A 6,591-nucleotide genomic window follows, 5' to 3' on the forward strand; every position below is an offset into this window, starting at 1 on the left:
GCTGTTCCTTCCCTTCTTGAAGATGGTGGCATCAGGCTCGCAATATTTAGAGATATAAACCTAGAAGTGATTTTCACATCCCAGCTGGATGTTAACAACCTGGTGTGTTGGAAGAACACCGCACCTTGTCTTCTAACCAGTGCCAGCGCGCAGGAAGCTGTTGGAGCAAGGGAGGGTGTTCATTCCCAGCGCAGGGGATGGGGTTTGTCCCAAGAAAAGACACTTTCCTGGGAGGTGAGGCTGTGACATGTCACCCTGAGCTCCTACAGGTCATCACCTACCCAAAAAGACAGGCAGAGGCAGACACAAGCACGCCCTGAGTAAACAGGAGCCGCCGATATCAGAGAAGGTCTCCAGGCAGCGAGTAATGAAGGCACTAAATAACTGTACCCGCTATTCGGTTTTCCTGCCAAACATTAGCCAATTTAAAAGGCAGCAAGAGGCCTTTTACACACAGAGAGAGTTTCTTTGAGTGCCGGCTTGAAAGCTGAAGTTTGGCAGGGAAGTGTCTGAGAAGGATGGGGGAGAGGTAAAAGCCAATTTCACCTGGTAATGTGCCGCGCCGCTTGTGTCCTACCCAGCCCGCGCATGGCGAGCGCGCCGCGGCCCCGCGCGCGGGGGGAGCGGGGAACTTAATGGTTTCGATTACAGGCGTGCGCGGAGGGCGGCTGTGGCACGCACATCTGTCTGCAAAATAGATGTTGGCTTTGGAAACGGCCTAAATACCTTCATTCCCCGTCAAACGGGGACGGCGGCGGCGCTTCTCGGGCTCCCTCCCGGTGACAGGCGGGTGATTGACAGAGCTCGGAGCTGAACGCCCGCACGTGCTCCCACTGTATAAATAGCGATGCTCAAAAGCAGCAGCCCAGGCAGACTGTTTCACAGACTTAAACTCAGTTACTCTAATGAGGATTTCCACACACACACACACACACACACACACACACATGCAAAGAGTTTACACATTCTCAGTGCAAGAAAAAAAGAAAAAGCCAAAACAGCGAAATAAACAGCTGGTGAAGTGAAATACGAGGTTAGAGCCCTCTCTGATTCAAGAGAAGATTATTAAAACAGCTATAAAGATGGTGTTGGCATCTCTTGAAATGAGTTTGTTACATTCAGAAGAGGCAGTTACACATGACAAACCATTTTCTGTTTAATTAGAGGGCTCTGTGTGGAACACTTCCAGGCGGAGGAGGGGAGCAGATTGCTACCCAGCATCTCAATTATGGGACAGCACCTTAACGATTCAACATGCAAATGTTTTTAAGTGACCGCAGAGGAGAAAAAGAAAGAGGCTTTGTTTGTTCAGCAGGGTTAAGGAACAGGAGCTTTCTGCGAACATTCAGCAAATTGGGGCTTTCTTGTAACGTGTATTATTGCTTAAGGTTTATTTCTGCCCAAAGAATGGCCTCTGGTTGAAAACATCTTCTATGGGGGAAACCACAACAGAGATACCCAGCTGCCCAGCCCTGCTTTAAAGGTTTCAGTTCTTCCAACCAGGTAAAATAATACGTGGTTCCTGAATAGAGAAGGACCTTGGTATTCACACCAAAGCTCTGAAAGTAAGCAAGCGTGGAAAGGAAATTCTAGCTAATACAAGTTAAATATAGGTTATGTTAGCTGCATTTTACAAGCACTGAGAATGTTATTGGAGAAAGCTGTCATTTTTAATGACAGCACAAGCTCCAATTACCAGATAGCTGATACACTTGGGATTTGGAAGTTTTTTTTTAAATCACTTGAAATCTAAAAAAACCTTCATTATCAGCTTCTGAGTTCGATGTAAATAACTTCACCTGGCGCTAAGAAGTTTAACATTTCGCAGGGCACATGAACAACTTAAAGCCATTTTTAGACAGAGCTTCGGCTTCCTGGCAATTTAAACAGCGTTTATGGCAACTTCGGCAGCAGCAAAGAACGTGAGGAGAGCAGAGCGGGGGGAAAGGTGATCAAGGGAGATGCGGTGACGAGGAACCACCTCAGCATTGGCCAAAACCTCGGGGAACGGCACCAGTGGACCCCGAAATAAGGCAGGAACACACACCGGGCTGCAGATTGTCTGCAAACTCAGGGAGAAGACTAAATCTTGCTGCTAGGCTTAAGGAAGGCCAATTCAGCTTAGAACAAACCCATGTATCACCTCCAGCTTAAACTGAAGCATCCGCTCCCCGAGCAGGACACAAGGGCTGCTTTAAAAACATGAACCGGTAGGAAACCCTCTCTTGATAGTATCTCCCAGGTCTATCAAGACATCCCTTGGATTTCCCATGTTTTCCTTGCTTACCAAAAGAGGCAAATAATAAAAGATTCTGCAAACTTGCTTGCGAAAAGGATGATGTTGCTCGGAAAAGCTGGTTTCCCAGCTGGGAGGAACGGGTTCTCCAGCTCCAAAACCTAATACAAGAAGTAAATGCTGAAAAATTAAGTTCCCCACAGATAACATGGAAGTCAGCAAGAAGAATAGCAGCCTTCTAGCTTGTGGCAAGCAGAAAAGTGGGATTGAATCATTACTTGAAGAAGAACGTGTTTCGGTGTCTATAAATAAAAACCTGCGAGGCACGGTGCCAGAGAAGCGCAAGTCAATATAGCTTTTCTATATGCGCTGTCAAACTTTACTTTTAGACAGTATATTAATTACATGGTCAATATTTGTGGGTTTCATTAGTGTATTAAATACCTCAATCAATAATATTTATCCTTTGCAGAGACAGTCTTCACCAAAAAAATAGAAAAGGGAGGAGTATTTTTTGATCCTGCAGTTCAAAAAGTCAGTGCAGCATACCAGCAAGGCTTTAATGGAAAACATAAAACACTAGAAACAGACAAAAATCGGATTATTACTCTTATTTTTCAGCCTTTTGTCCAATAAGCCATGAGGGAATTCCAAGAGCTAAACTGATGGCGAAGAAATTAGATTTCTTTCCCTTAATTGCTCAACGGTGATGTCAGAGTCGACATGACAAACGTTCACATCTTTCATTTCTACATCAGATAAACCCGAATCGCCGAGGACGGAACTCTCGGAGCACGGAACCCATTTCTGGCGCATCCCCGCAGGGTCGGCCGCTGCAGCGCAGCTTCCGAGGCGCCGTTATCAGAACGTGGACCATCCCCGTATAACACATCCCTGTAAAAACCTACAGAACTCACCGTCCTGCCAGGCCGGGCGCAAAGAAAATCACATCGGGCGACAGAAAAGGAGCTCGAGAGGAAAGGTTTGTGACAAATTTGCAAGTGTCCTGTTTGTTTTAAATAACTTGCAAGAACAGTGATGTACAAGGATGGAGAAGGAAAAGTACTATGAGCAGCCTAGAAAGGCTCCCAAAGGCACGCTTTTGGCATGGCAGAGAGGCTGGATTTAACAACAAATCAATGCTCTATAAACAGGAAAGAACTGAAAACAAACAACACCCCACCCCCCCAAACACAGACACCTAAGTATTCAAACAAAACACACACAAAAATGCGTAACAGTCCTCGCGAAAAATCCATCTGGCAATTCAAACCACTTATATATTTATTTTTTAATATGCATATGAATGAAATGTAAAAAATGTAAACATGAAAAACAGACTGAAAATCGGAGAGGTTTGTGGGCCCCTCGCATCCTCGCAGATAAAATAAAGAGAATTTCCACTCCCTGTAATAAGATTAAGGATATTTACTGCACTACTTCAATATTTCTAACGCATGATATGCTGCAGACCACTCCCTTCCCCAAACACAGGGTTTGGGAGTAAACAGCCTGCTCCGTTTCATGTTTTTGTGAGCTTTTTATATAAAAGTGATATGAAATTGCTCTTCCTTTCCAATCCGAGTCACCTCAGCAGCCCCAGAGCTGCCCAAGAGGCTCCTCCAGCCCGTGAACATGAAGCCCCATGGGGCGGCTGCTCTTCTCCAAACCAGCTCGTCCGAGGGCTGGAAAAGCAAGTAAATAAAGCAAAAGAAAAGATGACGAAAGAGGACACGGGAGGCGAGTGCATCTTCCTCCCCCCCTCAAGATGTTACGCTGCATCTCGGGCAGCAAATGCAAATACCAGCAAGAATGAGGAATCAAAACATGAGACTCATCGAGTTCCACTCTCGCACCCGTTGCACTAAAAGGACAATCCGGGCGCTGGGACACGGAGCCCACACACACACACACACACTCATCCAAGCTGCCAGGCGCAGCAAACGCAGCACAACCCGCCACCGAACACATGCGGAGCAGGATATAGTGCTCCTCAAAGGTTTATTTTGGAAAACAATAATTAAAAAAATGACAAAACACCTGATGCATCGTGAAATCCAGGTGTGATTCAAGTGCAGTCTCCCCTCCGGAGACTTGTAAGGGTCACTAACAATTAATTTTGAGTTCATGGATAGTGAAAATATAGCTAAATAGTAACAGTGGGAATTAGCACAAGCAACAAAGTACCTGGATGCAACACATCCAAGGAGGCTCCAGGTCTGCCCTTGGCCAGGCAGAACTTGATGCTCACATCACTGCCCTTGCACCCGCCTGTCCGAAACCAGCAACCCCCCCATTTCATCTTCACTTTGTATATTTAATTTAAAGCAAAGCATGAGCAGCCACAGGAATTTTCACCTCCCAGAGATCTAGTTATGAAGTATTCCAGCACCCTTTCAACTGAGCACAAACATATTCAGCCCAGACACCAGCTGAAGCCACCCAGCGATGACCTGGACATGAGCAGGGGCAGGTTTGTAATGAAGGGAAGGACAGTACAGGCTTGTTTGCCAATAATCCCAATTAGTATTGCAAGTCCAATTGCTTCTCCTTAATTAGCACAGTTAAAAGAGCCCAGAGCCTTCTGAAGGTCCTGTTTTCTATGGCCCGTGTTGGTGCCTATGGGGATCTACTGGGTTCAGGTGACCATGGCCATGTGGCAATGAGACAAGAGAGAATGGAGACCCCTTCACCACTTTCCAGCCAGCCAGCTGCTTCAGAACCTTTCTTTTGATTAGCAAACTATTCATTAACCAATTATCCTCAACAGTTCTAGCCTGCGATCAGGGGAAGGAAGCAAGATGTATGCATATATATATATATATATATATAAGTGGGAAATCATATCCCCCTCTCAGGATGCATTTTGCTAAATCAGCTCTTCTGGGCCCCTCCTAAAAAAGATCTTCATCCTCCTCCTCAGCGGTGCAGTGAACTCCTCCTCCTCTGCGCTCGCCCCAGCTCAGTCTTTTTTGCCTCTATACGTAGCAGACCAGAACTGTACATTGCCTTCACGATGAGATCTCAGAGCAGAGGCTTATATAACCCTATGGTACTTGTATAGCTACACTAGAAATACCTTCCCTTACATAGCTTGATGTTTTTATCTTCTACTAGCTGATTAAAGCGTGATTAAAACCCTCCAACTCTTCAGTCACTAATGAGCATCCACTTTAGAGCAGGGTGGGTTTTTTTTCATTAGTCCTCAAATAAATGACTTTTCACACAAACTGTATTAAGTTGATTTTCTGTTCCAGTTCTCAAGGTCATGCAGCTGATCCTGTAAGATGCCTTAAAACCCTGGGGTATTGATACCTTCCGTCTCCAGTGGAACAGGGATGCACAGCGATTCCCATGGGGAGAGCGAGCTGCCCCGGCAGAGGCAGATGTGCAACTTCACCTCGTAAAGCTGCAACGCCAGCAAATACACATTAAATCAAACACCCATAAAAACTCAAGGAATATTTGGCATTACCACTTGCTACCGGTGCCCTCAAACCGGGAAGGAGGGAGAAGAAGAAGTAAAAGACTGGTTAGCAGGGTGGAAAAAAATAGATTATCACCACTAACGTACCATTTGTCAATCCAGAACCTCGCTGAAGACTGTAATTTTATAGTCAATGTTTTGTAAGCAAGGTCAGAAGGAACAAATACTTCAATAAAAAATGCAAGACATCAGCAGAAGATCCCAGTTATGATCCTCAGAATAAAAAAATAATATAAAAAAGGGGTTGTTTGTGCAATTAATGGGCCCAGAATAACATCCTTCATGTCCATCAGTGGAAATGGCATTTACAGTTCTTAAACATCAAGACTTGAGATGACAAACAGGCAATAATGGGGAATAAAGGGCACCAACTGAATACATGAAGAAACGGCGCTCTACAGGGCAAAATAAATAAGTAACCAAGTTCCAGGTTTGCTACCAGAGCCCCACTGCAGCACTGCCTGGATGCTTGGAGCTGTGCAGCAAATGCCAAGCTGCGAGCTGCAGCCAGGGAGCACATAATTAATGTGATTAGGAGCACACAGAGCTAGCATGCTCTGCTGACTGAAAAGCCCAGTAGCATAATTACTGTTTTCTGTACTAGCTCTATGTCTGAACAAATCTCAAAGCCTGGTTAGTTTTAGACTGCTGTGTAAACGTCAATAAAAATCCCAGAAGTGCCAGCTCATCAGCATTCTCAGGCACAAAAATGGTGAAAATATCACTGCATTTCCATGCCGTTAACATCAGGCAAAGAAGTCTCCATTCTTCAGTCTAACCTTATGAGTTTGTAATAAGGTAACATCTCCCCCAAGTGAATGCTTATTATGAGAGCTAATTAATTGCTTTCTAGTAATGAGAAGTCTTT

Source organism: Nesoenas mayeri (genome assembly GCF_963082525.1).
Source record: "Nesoenas mayeri genome assembly, chromosome: 20".
NCBI classification, from domain to species: Eukaryota; Metazoa; Chordata; class Aves; order Columbiformes; family Columbidae; genus Nesoenas; species Nesoenas mayeri.